The sequence below is a fragment of the Xenopus tropicalis genome, chromosome 2, assembly GCF_000004195.4.
Source record: "Xenopus tropicalis strain Nigerian chromosome 2, UCB_Xtro_10.0, whole genome shotgun sequence".
In the NCBI taxonomy this organism is placed as follows: Eukaryota; Metazoa; Chordata; class Amphibia; order Anura; family Pipidae; genus Xenopus; species Xenopus tropicalis.
In genome coordinates this window covers 34,086,963-34,108,105 of record NC_030678.2, presented here as the reverse complement: position 1 = coordinate 34,108,105, position 21,143 = coordinate 34,086,963, and the positions used below count along the sequence as shown (strand labels likewise).

General features: G+C 40.2%; 1 protein-coding gene, 1 long non-coding RNA gene and 2 other non-coding genes across 4 annotated transcripts in view; all 4 read right to left on the bottom strand.

Moving 5' to 3' along the window:
* Positions 1 to 10,466, bottom strand: part of fam222b (family with sequence similarity 222 member B) — a 28,402-nt gene extending 17,936 nt beyond the window's left edge. Inside the window, exon 1 of the mRNA XM_002937603.5 lies at positions 10,335 to 10,466. The gene's annotated coding sequence lies outside the window, so the exon portion shown is untranslated. The remainder of the gene's footprint in view (positions 1 to 10,334) is intronic.
* An 8,440-nt stretch (positions 10,467 to 18,906) lies between these two features.
* Positions 18,907 to 20,909, bottom strand: LOC116408795. Its single transcript, XR_004221250.1, has 2 exons — positions 20,815 to 20,909; positions 18,907 to 19,881 (listed from the first exon to the last, which is right to left on the bottom strand). It is a non-coding gene; the product is annotated as an uncharacterized LOC116408795 (long non-coding RNA).
* On the bottom strand, positions 19,043 to 19,104 carry mir451 (microRNA mir-451). Its single transcript, NR_049702.1, has one exon. It is a non-coding gene; the product is annotated as a microRNA mir-451 (primary transcript).
* Positions 19,751 to 19,812, bottom strand: mir144 (microRNA mir-144). Its single transcript, NR_049682.1, has one exon. It is a non-coding gene; the product is annotated as a microRNA mir-144 (primary transcript).
* Positions 20,910 to 21,143: the final 234 nt, after the last annotated feature.

Sequence of the window (21,143 nt, the reverse complement as noted above, 5' to 3'; positions counted from 1 at the left end):
CATCTAACAAGAGCACCTTGGGCAGGAAGCAGTTCTCATCCTGCCGAAACACCCCATCGCTTGAACAGAGCCATATACTATAATATAAACTGTCCGACAAAGGAAAAAAGTTAGGCAGTACTGAACTACAAGATGCTCTCTCACAAGTCATAGCATGTTTAAAGTTATTCTATAGCTTTAGTTGCATCTTCTCTTTCTTTAAACCCATTTAAAGAGGTCATACTTATAGTTAGCAAGTTATGAATTCTGAATAAAAAAAAAAGAGACTGTTGGTGACTATAACCATTTTGTTTAAATGTCATTGATATGAATAAAAATGTTATAAAGTTAAACACAAGGCAATAAATAAATAATAATGAAACTAGCCATATGTTTTTGCAAACACCCTGCATTACAGGCATTTTTTTTACAGACTTTGCAAGCATGGCCCACTTCTCATGTTTCATTCTGTGATGCTCACTTACTGCACTGTGTATCTTGTCAGTCTATAAATAAAGTTGTTAATATTAAGGTTTAATCCAGAAATAAAAAGGACTCTGCCCAAAGCCAGCAGTTTTTCTAAGAAGTGTGAACTTGTGGGCACAAAGTAACAAGCGTTCGTCTGCAGTTATTCTGAACGGACCTGTCAGTCGGGTGACTGGTGCCTCAGTTCCCAGAATGGACCTGTTCATGTCATGGGAAGGATTAAACTGACTGAGATGCAATTTGCTTAGCAACCATTCATTAGGCAAGGTTCAGAAACAGGCCAGCAATCCAATCCACCTCTTATCAGCTCTCTGAGAAGATAACACTGCCTAACAGGTCTTCTATCATCTTTTTTTTGCGCACTCAGCAAACTGCTTGCTCACTGCTTCCTTGCAGGCACAGCTACATAACCTTGCACATTTTATCTGTAGTTGCTATGGCCTGTTAAAGGGACAACCTTAATCAAAGCTTACGTTTTCTATTAGTGCCTAATATTAAGGCTTCAGATACCATATCCCTCCAGACCCAGATACTGAAATGCCATTTCCCATTTCTGCAGCCTTAATATAAGTGTGACTTAGAAAGGACAGCTTTAGGCTAACGGCACACACTATGGGAGACACTGTGCCTGAAGCACATATAGTATTGACAGGCAGACCTCTTCTCTAAAATGATCCATGCCAGGCCTTAGTCACTTAACTGCCCATTAACTCTCAAAAACAGAAGTATTATAGTTGTTCTTAGTAAGAACAGGCTGAAAGTTATTCTTAACTGATAGCTACCCACAATCTGATGTTCCTTTAATCAGCTGTCACTGACAACCTGCATCTGTGATACAAGGAAAAGGGAAGCAAATCTCAAATTACCCCCGCAGTCACTGATAACCTGCCCTCAATATGCACCTTTAAACTATGCTTACCATTGGTTACAAGAACACTTGTTATATGACCTATACATCATGCGTTGTATGCAACAGAAGCCGTGCAATCTGGTCATTCTTGTGTGTGGCCAGCTTAAATGACAGCCAACCAATGGGTCAGATATCAAGAAAACTGACTCATTTTGAACACCTTAAACTTAATTCTATACCAAGTTGGAGGGGGCCATACACGTTACAATAACGATTGTTCCTGCATCAGTTGATTGTAGAAAAGATCTTTCGTCTATTCCACTAATGTCAAGAGCAAAATCGTCAGAAATGCAGGTCAAAAGCAGATGTTGGTCGCCTTATTAACAAACCATAAATGCACCGAATATCATACAAAAGCTTGTTTTGTATGATAATATTGATGCGTGTATGGGCACCTTAAAAGGACTTGTCTGGGGGTACAGCTAGACCTGGTAACAGCACAAACCACCCCTTTTGTACTCAGTCTGTACAGAGAATAAAACATCTTGTGTATACATGTAACGTAGTAGGCACAACTAAACAAAGAAAACTTTAGGTTAGACACAAAATGTAAATACACCCAGCATAGCTTAGGCTGAATCCAAAGGCAAATCACACCGTGGGCAGGGAAAACTTCCACCGAGCTAGTCAGAACTGCATTCTTCTCTTTGCTAGAATGGTGTGAAAATTACTATATACAATGCAACCTCCCACTGGCAGTTAATTGCAAATAGGATCAATTAAAGAAAAACAATTCCAATCTTCCGGAAAATGATATATTTTTGAAGTAATGTGATTCAGTGTGACAGCAATAATAGTTCATTAGGAAATGACTGGCTGAATCTTTCTATTGCAGCTGAATACAATCCGTGACACGCTGCTGTGATAATCGGCCGTACAACAATCAGCACAGCTGGAAAGTACAGTAGCCTTTTCACATCTCAAATCAGTGCGACATTCAGCACAACAATAGTGCAAAAGAAATGTCTGACAGTTACAGCTGGGGAAAAAAAAAAATACATCCGTTTCAGCTTAAGAAAACAGGCAAGTGAGATGTGTGTATATGAATAAAAGTTCCGCTGCAATGCTTTGCCTGGCTTCTGACTCTGCTTGGATATACAGTCATACCCTGGAAAAGCAATTTTCAGCCTCAACCCAATATCTCTCTCTTGCTAAAGATTCCCTGTGAGTTCAAGCCAAGTGTGACAGGAAAACTCACAACAGGAAAGACTGGAATATACCCTAACCAAGAGGTTTGGCCTACTGTCCTTGTGGCATCCCCAGCAAAAGTGGGACCAGTAAAGCTAAAGAATTATATCTGGAGAGAAAAAAAAGCAATCCCTAACCTCTCTCAGCCCGTACATAAACAAACGGCTAGCTCATACAACCCTCCCATACAAGAACATATGTAAAAAGGCCTTTTTTTAAATTTTGTATTATTTTGTACACATATGCTGTTATTTATTTTACATTTAGTATCAGAAACAAAATGTAGAAATGCTTGGCTATTTGTACGTAAGGAGAAATAGCCGGAGCCTAACTATTAGCAGCTTAGCCTTTAATAATCAGATCCCAGATTATGCTAAAGGCTTCCAGTAGCTGTTCTCCTTGGCCTAGTCAAACTCCGCACCTCTGCTTGAAGAATCTAAAAGTTGTACCTGCACTCAGAAGCATTGATTTGGCCCAGGTGCAGGCAAACAGTGATTTTTTATCTGGAAACTGCTGTGTGCCTCCACCCAAACTGAGCAATGCTTCTGGGTGTACAGGTATAACTGTCAGATTTTTAAGAATGAACACACAGCTACTTGTCATGGCTACAAAAATAGACAATTCTCAGTATTGTCTATGGCAGGGTATTCTCTGGCATTTGGTAGCCGTGACAAGTTGCTGCTACTAAGTAGCTGTGTATCTTCACCCTAAGGGCAGTGGCACACAGGGAGATTTGTCGCCCGCAATAAATCTTTACTATTGCGGGTGGCTAATCTCCCCGAAATGCCATCCCACCGGCAAGAATGTAAATCGCTGGTGGGATGGCATACACATCACTTCGGTCGCCTGAAGTTACCTCACAAGGTGCCATCACACCGGCGATTTACATTTCTGCCAGCGGGATGGCATGTTCCAAGAGTGAAGATTTATTGAGGGTGACTAATCTCCCCGTGTGCCACTGCCCTAAAGTGTAGGAGCAGATTCTTAGCATGCCAAGAATCTGCCCCATGTGGAACTGCCCTTATTTTGTCAGTCAACAAACAAACAATCAGGGGTCCCAGTGCTCTTAAATACATTTAAGTCAGGTGGATAATACATTCTAAACAGACTCATGTGTGTAGCAGCAAATTTCTGGACTACTTGAGACTAAATAACCATTGCCTGTACAGGTATGGGATCCCCTATTCAGAAACTTGATTTCCACAAAGCTTCAAATTAGAGGAAGGCCATCTGTCAGTCCATTTTACACAAATATTTACATAAATACATATTGGGGCGAAATAATTCTGGGATTAATGTTTAGTAGATTTAAGGCAATTTAAATTAAGGAAAAAACCCTAATCTGGAAAAGATCAGATTCCATGAATTGCAGATAACAGATCCCACCTGTACTATGTTCAGGGCACTTGCCATTTCAATTCATCATGAAAGGCTATAGGTGGAAGTCAGCATTTTTTAACCTATTTTCTGCCAGACAGCAGTGGATGAGGAATTCCCCTATGTGTGAATGGCCTAAAGGATACTAGTATGAAAAAGAGGCCACAAAATGTAAAATTGCTTTTTAAAAGTAAAACGTTTAAGTAAGCAAAACACACTTATTAGAGCAGCTTTCAAATCACTGAAAGAGCAATCTGAGATTCTATAGTCTTGCAAGTCACTCACAGACGGAGCAATTTTGAATACAACTCTTAAAATCATGCTTCACTGTAAACTGTACCTAGTAACGGCAGTAGGTTTTAATGGGGATATATAGTTTCCATTGACGAGATCTCCATTAAAAACAAAACTATAATCTGTGTGTCTCCTTCCCCATGAAACATAGAAGAACCCCTTTAATCAGTCGGTGATCTCCCTATGATCTGCAGAACTGCATGATCTCCAATTACAGTGACTGGGATACAGAAAATAAATGCATCATTCTGCCCTGACTCTGGCAAAAGACAACATGCAGAGCTGTATAAAGGACAGTAAACTAGTAAAGAATTATTATTATTATTGCCCCTCGTGGCAGTTAACAGAACCAGTGGCCGTAATCCTGTTTCATTAATAAAGTTCTTATGCACAGTCTGTCTGTAAAGCTGAACTATAATACCCAGTGAATGTCGGGAGATGCTAGCAAGCTGGGGAATATGCTTTTTGCAAAGGATTTCTGCACTCCTCGGATCGCTTAGTTCAGCCTCACGCCTCAGTTCAAGTGGGCTAGAACACCAAACGCTGATGCAGTGAAGGCAAATGATTATTCCCATGTCAGCGTCTTGTGACCTTGCGCTAGGCACTACCTCCCTGTATCTACGGCAGCAAAAATAATGATTGCAATTTCTGAGAGCCTAGGAAAATATTTGTACAGTGCCTTGTACAACCAGTATCAGTGGATACAATGAAAAAGGCTTTATAATGATCAGTTTGCTTGAAGATCTGCACTTTTTACCCCTTCACAATGCTGAGCCTTCATCAAGTGGCATAAGTATAAAGCAAACATATTCCATCTGTGAGTCTACAGTTATTTAACTACCAACATCCCCCAACGGCTTGTCAGAAGGAATGTATTTCTCAACAAATAATTTCCTTCACAAAATATAATTAAAGGGTACAAGGCGACCTTACCTATGACTTCAGTTTATCCCATAAACACTAGTTAAAGGAACAGTTAAGGGGTTAGTAACATTAAGACAATGAAAGGGTTTGGAATTATCGATGAACAGACTGGCCAGATATTCACAGAACTAAAGGGCCACGCATGTTCAGTCTGATGCCTGACTTTCTATGTAGGGTTCAGGTTGGGTGCAGGTTATGATGGGTCAGTATACCAAACAACACCTATTACCCCAGTCCTGCAGCTGCCCCCTTGTTCCTACCTTCCCAACCAACAGTTAGTGTTCTGCAGAGCCACTGTTGATTTCAGAGAGAGTTATAAAGTCCCTTCTCAATTCAGGCCTAGGCAGAGAAAAGGAAGGTGCAGGTTGAGAAATTCCCACCCAACCAAAGAAAAATACAGCTACCCTTCACTGGTAAAAACAAAAGTGTGTTTATTTCAGAAGCTTTAATATAGTTTATAAAAATAAACAACTACGTTACCATGGGCTGCCATGCGAGTCTCAGTAGGGCTGTTTGCATAGCAGATAACATATAAGCTGTTTAGAATACAATGATTCTAGTGCTTAAGTGGAGATAAACCGGTCAAATGGGATTTATGGCTCTCCCACACCTATAGGATAAAAACTTCTCACATATAAAACAGTACTGTTGCTGTGAAAACACGTTTTATGTGCACATGCTGGACAAACAGATACAACCTTTGAATGTAAATAAAATATTTGTGATCTAAAGCGTAACTTGCCCTTTAAACTGCACAGTTTTCTTTCTGTCACTGGCAGTGCAAGTTATAGCATGGCTGCAAAGCAAGCTCCTGGAAAAATCTGTTTCTGAAATGAAACCACATTGACTTTCAGGGAAAGGCGAGACAAGTTGGAATGAAAACATCCACCAAAACCCTTGGAAAATGCAATAAGTGCAAGCGATTGTCTGCTTGTATCAGGATTTGTTCTAATGCAGTCAAAATGTCTCAAACAAGCAACAGGAAATATCTAGGTTAACTTTTAGTATGTTATACATTGGCCAAATCTAAGTAACTTTTCAACTGGTCTTGACTGGTCACTGACGATTGCTCTGTGAGGCCACAATTTGATTGTTATTTTTACTTTTTACTACTTATTTTTGTATTCAGGTCCTCTTCTATTCCTATTCCAGTCTCTCATTAAAACCACTCCCTGGTTGCCAAGGTAAAATTTAGACATTTGCAGCCGAAATCGTTAGCTGCTGAAATTACAAACAGGAGAGATGCTACAGAAAAAGTGAAATTAAAAAACTACAAATAAAAAAAAATGAAGACCAGTTGCAAAAAGTGACTGGCTTAAGGGATGACCCATCAATCTGTCCATTTCAGCTCACCATGTACAAAGCTAAATGAGCCCTGGAGTTCTTACATGGCTGTAAGGGCCAATGAGTCACTGCAAGATTCTGCAATAATGAAATTAGACGGCACCTTGCTTTCACCTATATTAAGCAACTTCCTGCATACTATTGTGGAAGGCCACTATCCGAGAAAAAGACCTGCATTAAAATAGAAGCACAACCTTTTTGGGTTGGAAGGATGACTCCAACAACAAGGAAGCAATCTTTATTGTATCCTACTGTTTTTATAATGGTGTCAGAACTGTACTGGTGGGGAAAATGTGGTGTTGTCCTTCACCGGGGATCACACATGTAAATATGTGCTAACCACACCTTATTCTGTTTAATCAATGTAAATCATAGCACCCATAGCAAAAGAATATATCTATCTCCCTCATAGGAACAAAACATTGCCGACCTGTTGGCAAACTGTCACGTTGACTTGCACAAGGCTTGCTCTCAGATATGAGCATACCCGTCCCCATATTTTACCGATAAAAATAAAAAAAGTTTTCTATAATGTCATACCTGCTTCATACAATGTACCAAGATAATGTCCTCATTTTCCTTAATAACCATTAAAGAACCGCTTCTAAAACTTGCTCTAAAAGTGATTAAGCATCCACAGCATTAATCTTGTATAACTCATATAGAAATACTGGTAGCTAGATATTAAATTATTCAATAGATTCTTTTATTTCTGAATTAAAAAGGGAAAGAAGAGACTTTAAATTAAAGCAATAATTACCAAGCCGCACTCACCCCATACATAAAAAGTGCCTACTGAGTCTCTATCATTTGTTGAACTGAAATCATCACATTTCTCCTTCAATCATTTAAAGGGGTTTTTCACCTTTGAGTTAACTTTTAGTATGATGTAGATAGTAATATTCTGAGACAATTTGCAATTGCTCTTCATTTTTCTGGTTGCTAGGATCTAAATTACTTTAGTGACCAGTGAGCAGTTTGAATGAGAGGAAGGTAAATTAATAGATGAGGGCCTGAATAGAAAAACCAGTTATAAAAAGTAACAATAAAAATAAACTGTAGCCTCATGAGTAATAGTTCATCTGCTGGGGACAGTGACCCCCATTTGAAAGCTGCTAAGAGTTAGAAGACAAATGAAAATAAATAAAAAAAAAACTATAAATAATAAAGACCAACTGAAAAGTTTTTTAAAATAGGCAATTCTATAACATACTAAAAGTTAACTTAAAGGTGAACCACCCCTTTAAGACAGGGTTGTGCAACTGGAAACCTGTGTGCAGATGTTGATCTACAAAAGAATTTTGTGTCCCCCAGTCTGCTCCAGGGGTACATAGACTTCTTTGTATGGTATTACCACAGACACACGGAGCTACTTTGTAGCAGCTACTGGTTACTAAACTCCAGAAAAAAGCCCGCCATAGACAATACTGAGAATTGCCTCTGGTAAGACAGAGACAGTAATCAGTAAATCACCAGCATTCTCTATTTATGTAGCCTTGATAAGTAGCTGCTACTATTAGCTTTGTGCTACTAACACGTGTAACTGTGCCCCAACACGTAGAATGTTTGCCAGCTCTGATCTAAGATTTATACATCATAATCTGTGTATGGGTGTACAGCCTACTTTACACTGACACCTTCTTCCTACTGTCCAGCACAAAAGGTTATTAAAAAAAAGCAATAAAGTTAAATGGGTTTCTATCCAAAATGTTCACTGGTTAATATACTGCAAGGGCATCCAAACACTGGATGTTGCTAGACTACAAATTCACCATCACTTGACAACCTTCAGCAATGGATATGAAAAGGCATTTATCTATCCCTCATTGTAACTGCACACCCACACCTTTTTTTCTTTTAAATAATGAAAGAAAATTTAATTCTAAGCAACTTTCCACGGCTGGTTTCAAAAATGTTGTAAATGTAATTGCTATTAAAGGCAGTATCTCTCTGGCTGCTTATATTCCCTACATGCCTCATATCCATCCGGTCACTTACTAAACCCCTTTCACCCAAGGATTATTACCAAAAATACTATCAGTTATCACCCAAGACATCACCAAACTGCTGATTAACTCTCTTATCATATCTCATATGGACTACTGTAATGCTCTAGAAAACAACCTTTGCCTCCAGTGACTGACTCTCCAGTCCATAATGAATAGTGTCGCTAGGCTAATACCAGTCCCTACACTGGCTTCTACTACCCTTAAGTATGAAATTCAAAATAATGACCTCAACAGAAGCAGTTCACAACTCTGCCCCACTTTACATCTCTGAACTTATCTCCAGTACTCACCAAAGTTAGTTACACGCCTCTACTGACCAATTTCTCACTTAAGCTGGCCATACACGCACTGATAGCATTGTACAAAACCTTGTTTCGTATGATATTCGGTGCGTGTATGGCAACTCGGCGAGGCGTGCGATATTGCAGCAGGCTGCTGATATCGGTCGACTCGCCGATCAGGAGGGTTAAAAAGATTTTGATTGGGCGCCATTGAAGGCGCCTGAGCAAAATCTGCCTTCAGGGCTGAATCGACAGAAGGAGGTAGAAATCCTATTGTTTCTACCTCCATATCTGACGATTCAGCCCTGACTGTCAGTTGAGGGTTGGAACGATCTTTTTTGTGACCAATGGTCGCATGCAAGATCGAAAATCGCCACGTGTGTGGCCAGCTTTATTCTCTCCCAAGATCCTTGCATTTTGCTAGGGCTGCACCCTTTCTCTGGAATTCTCTCCCACATTCTTTCAGACATGCTTATCCCCACTCTACACTATATACTGTTAAATGCAATGCCAAATATCTTACCTTGCAAAATCTTCCCCATACCGACACATGGTGTCTAACAGACTTCTTTTTTTAGACTGTAAGCTCTTTTGAGTAGTGCCCTCTCTTTACCTCTTGTATCAGTAATTGACTGTTTGTGTATGTAACCAGCCATTTATTGTACAGCGCTGCAAAATATGCCGGTGCTAAATATGATGAAATGAAAATGTAACAGCAGGAAGCATCGGATTAACCAAACTGAGTTCTGTTACACTTTAAGAGACAGGGCTAACTAATAGAAAGGGACGGATACTGCAATGAACCGCAGTAACATTAGCAAATAACTTTAAAGCCATTTTCATTTGTATGTATATTGGAAAGTTACTTAGAATTACATTTTCTCTCATTGCTAGTGAAGAGCAAGTGCAAAAACACAGATACAAAAACTCACTTCATACTTTGTGGGATTATAACTGCCTTAAATACAGGGGTTTCGATGGTGGTGCCACCTGCAGAGGCAAACATGGTGCCCCCCAGGCAATATGGCTTACTTTAACATAACTTCCATTCCTCATGGGTGTAACAATAGAGGAGGCAGACTGTGCGGCTGCTGGAGGGGCCCAGGGAGGTAGAGGAGGCCCAGGGGACGCTCAATGCTTTCCCAGCAGGGCTGCACTGGCTCCAGGCCGCACATTAGCGCTACACACAGCGCAGTGCACGAGGGCGCGCACACATAGCGTTCGCAGTCCATAAATATTGACCCCACCAAGATCCCGTTGAGCTGCCGGCTCAGGAAAGGAACAAAATAGCGAGATAGGGATCGAGGAATGGGAGGGACTGGACAAAGGCTCACTCGGTATTACCATTTGGGGTTTATTTCAGACACAACTAGCTGAATGTACCCCCAATAAGCCAAACTGGTGTTATTGTTACCAGACTGGACTCTTCCCATCTCACACACCGCAGTCCTGCTATTTGCCATAAAGGCGGCCACGCCGGCCTCTAACCAATGTAGGTGTGCGGCACAAACCCCGGCGCTGCACTCTCCAGCCCCTACTCACTGTCGCTGGTAGAAGACCATCGCTCCCGGACACCGGCTCACTCTCCTCTCCCTCTCGTCGGCTGAAGGTTTCATGGAAAAGGCGGAGCTCTTACCGCCCACATCCGGGAACTGCCCGACAGCAGGGTCCTTAAAGCCAGGCTGAGGCTGGCTAGCGCAATGCCTGTTTAAAGCGCATGCTCAGATTGTCTTCCTGCGTGTATAAGGGATAATCCGCATTTACATGAGGCCTGCTGCGTTGAAGCGGGTTGGAAAAATGCACAATGATTCTACAAATATTTTTATTTTGCTACGTAGATGTAATGTCCTAAGCACCGCATATCCCCACCTACAATCCCAAGATGCAACACCCTTTGCGGCTTAGTGGTTATGTGTGTGCTCACACTGTGTGTAACCTGTGTGCTGCTTCCCTCATGTGAAAGCGCATGACTGTTTAGTAATCTTTGGCCCTACATTAAGGAACTGCGCCTTAACAGGGCCATTTGTACTTGTAGACAAGTCTTAGGTATTATTATTAACATTTATTTATAAAGCTCCAACATATTCCGCAGCGCTGTACAATAAGTGGGTTTCATACATTGGACATACAGAGTAACGTATAAAGTTATCAATAACCGATACAAGAGGTTAAGAGAAATAAAAGGGGAGACAAATCTCCCTGTTCGCGGGCGACTAATCTCCCCAAGTTGCCTTCACCTGCCATCCCACCGGCGACAATGTAAGTGGCACACGCGGCGGCGCGATTTCGGGAAATCGGCAAAAAAGACTCGCAAGGCTTTTTCGGCGATTTGCGTGAAATCGCGCCGCCGCATGTGCCATCCCACTGGCGACTTACATTGTCGCCGGTGGGATGGCAGGTGAAGGCAACTCGGGGAGATTAGTCGCGGGCGACTAATCTCCCCGTGTGCCAGAGCCCTAATTGGGTTGCTGAGGTAAAAAGCAATTGCCTGCCTGGCAAACACTGAGCAGCCATTGTTAGCAGCGGGCAAATCAACTCTAAAAGTAAAAACTATTTATTTGAATTGATATACCAGTTACTGTAAACATTACATTCGCCCCCAATCTTTTATTTTTTATTTTTTGAATATAGGAGAAAATGTAATTCTAAGCAACCTTTTAATACACATTCATTTCCATAGCAATCACATTCACAAATGATTTTTAAATCATGGAAAATGTTTAGTTAATGTATCTTAAAGTTGCCTAGAATAACATTTATTTCACCATGCTATAAAAAAAGCATATTTCACACGGAGGATCTTTTTAATCATGCACGCTATAAATTGTAGGTCTTGATTTTTTGGCATTGTGTTTGTTATGAGCTTGTGATTGAGGCCCAAACACACAGAGTGTTTGTCTGGCAATTCTGTCTTTTAAGGTGAGAATTGCCTGTGAGTGTTTGAGCTATTACTTTCAGGCAATTGTCATAGAGGGTGTAATGAGGCTATTTTGGGAATTTCAGTTTTGCATTTTTGCACTATTTTGTGAGATGCTAATAAATCTGATTCTCCGTTCTGTAACGCAAAGTTGCAGGGTCATTTGTTTTCCTGTGTCTATATCCAACTGTAAATGTATTCCTATGAGAACAAACATCTTGTCATTTGAGAATGAAACACTGACTTAAAGGAGAAGGAAAGGTAAAAATTAATGATTGGAGGTCGGCTTAAAAACATATGATTTTGCAAAGAAGAGTAAAGTTCAATACATTTTGCACCATTTTTTTCTACTTCAAGTTGTGGTCTTGAGTTCATAAAACTGAGTGGGACCTCACCTACCTCCCACCTTGCCCTAATTGGCCCCCTCTTTCCTACAGGTCATGGGTAGGGGGTTGTCACCTGGCTGGTATTTTAACTTCTGAGGTGGCATAGTAAGTTTAGCATATAGTAAATTATATAGCACTACATTTCTGACTATAATCTTTTTTAGCCTTAAGTTCTCCTTTAATCCATATAACTGTCGATTGTTTCCCATATACCCTCAGCCCTATATAAATATAAATGCAAATACAGACATTTTATGCAAACTGATGCTTCTTGAGAAAAATAAGAGGATCTTTTGTTTTGTTTTCATTACTTTACCCAGGGCTGTATTTACCATATATGGACTTGAGGGTCCAGTGCTGGACTGGCCCACCATGATACCAGGAAATCTCCCGGTGGGCCCAGGTGTCAGTGAGCCCTCCTGCCCTTTACCAAATGGCCTGCTATATGGTCATTCCCTATTTCTAAATGGAAATGAAGAGGAGAAGTAGATGGAAGAATAGATGCTAGCATGTACAGAAAATAAAAGAGACTAGGAGAATAAAGAGGTTGGGTGAGGAAAGGAGGAAAAATAGTTTGGAGAGGGGGCCTATGGTATAAGGTTTTCTGGTGGGCCCCTGGGGTCCCAGTCCAACACTGTGAGGGCCTGAGTCTAAGGTGGGAGAACATTTTTGAAGTAGTCTTGCACGGGCCAGCCCAAAGCCTGCAGAACACACAATGTTAGCTTCTTCTGATTCCCCCCGATAATTACTTATGTACCTACCCACTTCTGCTCCACCCATCCACATCTACAGAGGGCCAAGTAAGTAAAAGTAGGGGCAGGAATATAAGTATGGGCGGTCCTATGGGTTGGGAACGTACAGGTTTTAGCCAGGACTACTTTTACCTACTTGTCACAATAAATATTGCATCATTAGCCTCACTTATGGATATGTGGCCAAATCCCACTGGCTGTTTCCTCAATGTACTATGTACAGTTCCATTGGCTCCATATTGCCCTGTTGGCCCCATGCACGCATTGGCCATTAGAGAATATACTATGTGTGTCGTTAACCTCAGTTTTTTGTATTAAAAATGATACTAACATAGGTGCTAATTGTCTATAGCAAATAATGAGAGCTTTGCTTTTATTTTCCAACTAAGTGGGCTCTGTTTAAAGTTAATTGCCATTTGGTTGCTATTAGCAACAGCATTTGTGTGGTTTAGCACCTATGTTAGTAAATTAGCCCATATATATTTCAGTTTATCCCTTTGTTGTACTGCAGGGAATGACATTACAAACACATTTTTTTAAAACAGCTATTAAAGATGAAAGAGATATGACACTGCAGTTATGCTGTATGAGCAAGCATCGTTTAACATCAGTTCCTCAAGGAGCCTGTAATTACTATTAAAATGATTACTCTTTGCATTAATATACATAACGTACTGCCAAACAGTTCTAACAGATACAATAGATACATATGGAAGTAAACTAACAGTTCTGCATCCATGGGCATATATATTCTGTGTAAAAATGTATCAGCATCTTGAAATGAGATCTTAACCCAAACAATTGTAATTACAAGTAATTTTCCAGTGTACATTAATTAAAATATTAAGTGTATTTAAAGGTTATTAGTAAATGTATTTGCTGTTGAAGGCATCACCTGTCCGGCTGTTCCTATTCTCTGCTGGTTATGACTTCTGATATATTGTGGTAAAACTTAGCTGACAGACCTGGAGGAGAACTGACTTCTGCAAGAGTCAAAACCAGATAATAAAGGGGCATATACACATATTGCTTTACATTGCAGTTCGATTTACCAATAAACATTAAAATGTTTAATGTTTATTGGAAAAATAATTTAATTATGACAGTTGTTTTGGGGGAGATCTCCTTTAAAGGGATGTTAAAGGGATACTGTCATGATTTTTTTGGTATACTTTTTATTTATAAATTACACAGTTCAAATAGAAAATAATTCACTCTACAATTTTTGTTTCGTTACTCTACCATTTAAAATTTTATTCTTGAACCAACAAATGTATTTTCTCTTGTAGCTGTAATATTGGTGTGTAGGCAGCCATTTCAGTGCATTGTACCTGAGTCTAAGCTTTCAGAAGGAGCCAGCGCTACACATTAGAACTGCTTTCAGGTAACCTATTGTTTCTCCTACTCCCATATAACTGGAGGAGTCCCAAGCTGGACATAGATTTCTTACTATTGAGTGCTATTCTGATACCTACTGGGAGCTGCTATCTTGCTCCCTTCACATTGTTCTGCTGATCGGCTGCTGGGTGGGTGGGGGCTAATATCACTCCAACTTGCAGTACAGCAGTAAAGTGTGACTGAAGTTTATTAGATCACAGGTCACATGGCTGTGGCACCCTGGGAAATGAAGAATATGGGTAACCCCATGTGAAATTTCAAAATGAAATATAAAAAAAATCTGTGTTAGATTTCAAAGCAGGATTCCATACCCCCCAACTGTCCCGCTTTGCACAGGACAGTCCCGCTTTTTATAGCGCATCCCGCTGTCCCGGATCGTTCCATGAATGTCCCGCATTTCCGTAACATTCATGGAACGATTCGTGATAGCGAAATCCGCTGGCTGAAGGTGGGCGCTCCTGCTCCTTGCGCGGTTCCTCTCATTATGTTGCTTCTTCTCCGGCGGTGCCAGGCCCTTGTATAAGGTTGCGCCCCGTGCATACTGATGTCGCATGTACACACGGGGCGCAACCTTATAAAAGGGCCTGGCACCGCCGCACATGGAGCCGCATAAGGAGAGGAACTGCAGAAGAAGTAGGAGGATGTGTGGGGGGCTCTGTGTATTGGGGGGGCTCTGTGTATTGGGGGGCACTGTGTATTGGGGACACTGTGTATTGGGGGAACTGTGTAATGGGGCACTGTGTATTGGGGGCTCTGTGTAATGGGGGGATCTGTGTATTGGGGGGCTCTGTGTATTGGGGGTCACTCTGTATTGGGGGCACTGTGTATTGGGGGCACTGTGTAATGAGGGGAACTGTGTAATGGGGGGCACTGTGTAATGGGGGCACTGTGTATTGGGGGCACTGTATTGGGGTACTGTGTATGAAGGGCATTGTGTATTGGGGGCACTGTGTATGAAGGGTACTGTGTATTGGGGGGCACTGTGTATGAAGGGTACTGTGTATTGTGGCACTGTGTATTGGGGGCACTGTGTATTGGGGGACTCTGTGTATTGGGGGCACTGTGTAATGGGGGCATTGTGTAATGGGGCACTGTGTATTGGGGGTACTGTGTATTGGGGGGTACTGTGTATTGGGGCACTGTGTATTGGGGGGCACTGTGTATTGGGGCCATTTCAACTATATAAAAGGAGTATTTTTAGAAAAAAAATGGGGTGTGTTAATTGGGGCGTGGCCACAAAGGTGTGCGTGGTCAAAAATTGCTGCGCTGCACGCACCAAGTCTTTTTGTCCCTCTTTTCATTTTTCAAATGTTGGGAGGTATGGGATTCTGCTGGTGAAACTCCAAAAAGATGTGCTGGGCAGGAGTTAAGCAGCTCCTACCCTCTGGTTGTCAGTATAGCCCTAAAATCCCCAGGGAGGGAGAGAGTGATTTACATAAAGTTTTCTTATTTGGAGATCCCCCTGTATATTCATTTAACCACAGTCTGCCGACACATAAGCTGCAGTGTCCCATTTTACTCTAAAACAAATAATGGTATATCTATACACTGTGCTACCAGACCAGCGTTACTATAATGTCTCCAATAAGAACATGAATAGCAAAAACCCCCTTCAGCTCTGTGAACTACAATCCAACATCCCCCAGCTCATTTCTGCCAATGACATATCGATGCTGGGGAATTCCATTACAGGAGACACAAACACAGTTTATGTTTATAGGCTGATGGCTTATACTGCCACCTGTTGTCATGCTTTAACAATGCACTTTAAGCAGTAGAGACTGAGTATAGAATGCAGATATTGATGATCAGTAATGCCTGGAGATGGTTTTATAAGGTTTCTGCTGTCATCCAATGGGGAATATTTTGATCCCCCAGACAAGTCAATGAGACTTGTCTGGGGGAAAGTAAACAGATGCATAAAAACTTTTAATACACAGGTTTATGATTTATTATTCAGAATGCGTGGGACCTGGGGATTTCCAGATAAGGGATCTTTCTTTAATATGGATCTCCATAACTTAAAGGAGAAGGAAAGGATAAGTCACTTGGGGGTGCCAACATTTTAGGCACCCCCAAGTGACTTAAATCGCTTACCTTGTACCCCAGGCTGGTGCCCCTGTTAGGAGAGAACAGCACCAGCCCAGGGTAGCAGCGAGCGCTTCTTTAAGTCTGCTATAAATTATTCAAACATCAAATAAACATAATATTATGTTAATATTATTTTGCCTCCAATATGGATTCATGCATCTTAGTTGGGATCAAGTACATGGTACTGTTTTTATTACTGACAAAAAGGAAAAAATGTTTTAAAATTAGAATTATTTACATAAAATTAACTCTATGGGAGATGCCCTTCCTATAATTCAGAGTTTCTGGATAAGGAATTCCATATGTGTATATACAGATATGAACCTGAACCTCTAATGAGCACTGTTCAAGCCTATGTAAATGTCAGTTTGATCTGGTAATAATATCATTACCTCATGGTGGTCGCATATAGTAGAACAATTATCGGCCCTAATTTGAGCAGCAACAGTCAATGGAAACACCTTTGCAGATATACAGGTATAGGACCCATTATCCAGAATGTTCGGGACCAAGGGTATTCCGAATAAGGGGTCTTTCCATAATTTGGATCTCCATACCTTAAATCTACTAAAAAATTAATAAAACATTAATTAAACCCAATAGAATTGTTTTGCATCCAATAAGGATTATTTATATCTTAGTTGGGATCAGTTACATGGTTCTGTTTTATTACTACATAAAAAAAGGAAACCAGTTTTAAAACTCTGAATTATTTGCTTATAATGGAGTCTATGGGAGACGGGCTTTCCGTAATTCGGAGCTTTCTGGATAACGGGTTTCCGGATAAGGGGTCCGATACCTGTACAGAGAAATGCATTCAGTAAGCTGCAGCCTCAGCCATCAATGTCTGTTTAAATAGATGGAAAATAAACAGTGCTTACAAATTGGGTATTTTCCCCCCTGAAGTTCTTGTAAGTTATTGCATTTATTCTATTCATATATTACCGTGACTGGTTCCAATTTTGCAGAAGCATCAGAGTGCATTTCTAAGTACACAGTAATTCACACAGACATAAGTCCCCATTTATTATACATCAGCATTCTGGCTCTGCTCATTCTCTTTTGCTTTGCTGAAAATCATTTGGCTGCTGAATTTTTAAAGTCACTTTCTTCTGACTTACAAAGCTTCACGTTACACGTCCCCATTACCAACTCAAAATGCACCTTTTTATCGGGAATTGAATTAAGCAACTGCTTGACTGAAAATATTTCCTAATATTCTCCCATTTATTTCACCTTTTACCAAACCACCCTCATTATCTTGGTAGAGACAGTGTTTTAAGCCTTGGAGTTGGGGCATATGGTGGATAAAGGGGGTAGGTATTGAATTACCAAGCTGACTATTGCCATGGCAGCTTTTCCCCTGCTCATATTGTGCGCTAAGGCCCATAAGCCTTTAGTTACACCTGTGAAAGAAGTGGGGGGTAGGTTTTTCTAAAATCCCTCTTAACATAAGTAAATGTTCATGTTGCACTAATGCAGTTACCCATACCAACTAATAAGATCTTGTTTTAAAATATTAGTAGCCTAATCAAAACTAATTGCTGATGGGTTTCTATGGTAACTCCAAAGGGGAAAATTGAGCAGCTATATTATATCTATCTATTATATCTACCTATATAGGTTGTAATGTAATAACATGTGCAAAATTACATTATCAGCTATTATCCCTAAAAGCACTTTTGCATATTGTATAGTATGTCATATTGTATAGTATATGCCCAGTTGTTCAGCTCTGTGTAATGTTTTGCCTACATAGGGCAATAGAGTACTGTTTACATTTATAATGCATTGCCAGTTGGCATAAATATGTTTGGAAAGCCCTTTTACATTACTAGTCATTATCATTGCTTAGCAGAGGATATGCAGCCTTTTTTCAGGAACAATTGAAAATTGCACACACTTTTACAGGCAAAAGGCGACCTCACCAATGACATCATTCCTTGACCTGGGATTTAGGCTTACTGATAAGCACCCACAGGGCTGAGCCCCTGGAAAAACAACTTTGCAATTTTGGTAACTGTTTAAAGATACCAGAAGAAGCACACCCTACCCAAACCCCACCTTATGCATAGCCTACTCCTGGGAAGAGCTGATAATACCACTGACAAGGGAGATATGAACTTAAAAGGAAAGCATCGTCTCGAACACACTATAAGAGAACCCTCAATGGAAAACCCATCAGTGAGGGGCACATTCAAACAATGTATTCAAGTTTTGCCCAATTTTACTATTAATTCATGATTAATAGAACCCTGATATTTTTAAGTGCATTGCCAAGACCCCACAAATGTTCCAATTAGAACTAATAGGCACATTTACTAATAAAAATGGCTGTATTTATTATAAAGCAAGGATGCAGATAGATGTTTTCCCACTAAACCTCACAGCATTGGAGCTGGCTGGAAATACTGGTAATTATAATAATGTAAGTCTCCCCAACTGCTTTTCATTGTGGGTGGAATGCAGAAAAGTGTACTTTGGCAATGTTTTGAGGAGTTTCTCCAGTTGGCCATGACATTTTAAAAGATTAATTATTAAAAAAAAAAAAACCTTAAAAATAATGAACCCATTTTGTAATTAGAACATTTTATTTTGTACACAATTCATGAAATAAGAAGTCGCAGACATGCAGAAGGTGACAGTTATGGTGCATTCATTTATTCATTGCGCTTGCTTCCTCTGGAATCTCAATGGCGAATGGAAGAGCAGCAACAGAACCCTTACCATTACTAAACTCAGTAATGGTAACGGTTTCATTGCCACTCTACAGGTATCCTGCCAAAGCAGTTGGTCAGCCATCCTCTGCTTCACTCCGGAGCCGGAACACTGGACATTGCAGTTGCTCCCTCTCATATGATAGTAACTTCTCATTTATCAGAGCTGCCATATTGCTTGCCTAAGTTAAAGCATTCTCTGTAGGCAATGTAGTAATGACCACTAGAGTATCTGTCTCATTAAGTTTATGGAGAATGCCTGTGCATCCACATATATATATATATATATATATATATATATATACACTGTAAATATATATATATATACTGTATATATATATATATATATACTGTGTATATACATATATATATATATAAATATATATAAATATATAAAGCTGAGGGAGCAGTCTGAGCATGCAGTAATCTATTTACTGTCTATTAGTAGAGGACATGGAAGAGAGTACTTTGTCTATAAATAGTACATTTTCTTATTAGCTAAAATCTACTTTAATTACATCTAATATAAATGTGTTTGGCTGGCCTGTGTGACGGACAATTAGTTAATTATGCATTGGCAAGAGACATTGTATTAACCATTAAAGTGCTATGTGGGAGAAATGAAAGTCAGAAGAGGCGACATAATCCTGCTGAATCTCATTGGCGCGTGGACAGTGCGTGCTTGTGAGACTTGGTGTAGTACATCATCTATACTGTAGTGTCTTAAAACAAACTTACAGTATATGATGATATCCCAAACACAGTCCCAAAGGCCGTGGGTGCAAGGGGTGTGAGGCTCCATGGCAGCTGTCGCTTCCTAGGGGAAATCTGCAAATACAAAGGGAAAGGGTTTTAAATGGTTAAAATACTCACATAGCATTACCCACTTTCCCCCATAGCACTTATATTCATGAAACTTATCACATTTAGGAGCCCACATAGCTTCCCAATTAAAGCCATAAATAGATGACATTATACCTGGTACCCTGTCCCTGTTTATACTTGAGTGTACTCACCTGAGTAGGCTATTGTAAGCTCTATAGAACACTCAAGAGCCCCCATATGCAATAAAAGGCACAAAGTTTGCCCAGGAGCAGTAATCCATTACAACCAATAAGATATTTGCTTTTAAACAGTAAATTCTACCTGCTGATTGGTTGCTATGGGCTACTGCTCCTGGGCAACTTAGTACTTTTTATTACATAACCCCAATAGTGGTTTAGGGCAAAAATGATGAAAATAAAAAGAAACTAGCATGCAGCTTCACACACACACACATATATATACCACACATAGACCCCCCCCTTACATAGAGAATTAATTGTGTAAATTAATTTGAATGCACAACTAAATCATATGTACAGTTCTTTCAATCCACTAATAATGAAATATATAAAAATAATATATTCTTGGGGTCTGTGTGTTCTAATGACTAATTAGATTTACATTATTAGCTTTTCTAAGGGGGCTACAAGATATCCTATGTAATCAGCCACAAAAATAAATGTACTTATATGAAACAATGGCTACTGCAGAACAAAACCTTCCACCATGCCACTACTCCCCAGCAGGTTCTGTTGGGCACCTGCAACATTTGCATTTCACTGCAATAATACATATCTAATATCAATAATTGAAAAAAATGCCATGAAGTATACAGAAATCCCAATGGCAATGCAGCTGGTCCAGGTTTGAGTAAACTCACTGGCAGCAATGGAAGATTCTGAGTGCTTTTCCAGCATTCCCTCAGTCTGTACTTACCAATTAGAGGCTGCAGTGCAGTGGGATAGGAGGGCTGAGGCATTATCTTCATTATCATCCAACAGCAACTTGGGAGGGGGCATGGGGAATATACACCCTGTTCCCTGCTTTACTTATTTATAGTGATCTCAGCTCATTTGCATAGCAACCAGATACCCGCCCTTTAGCTAGCCCAATGTACTTTTTCTTTTCTCATTGGCCAAGAAATGTGCTGGCAATGCACATGCTGTTGTGTTTGAAGGGGTGGGGGTAAAAAATGTTTTGTAAACAGCAAATGGAAATCCTCTCTGGATCAACTGATATCTAATAATATTTGATCTGATGATGCC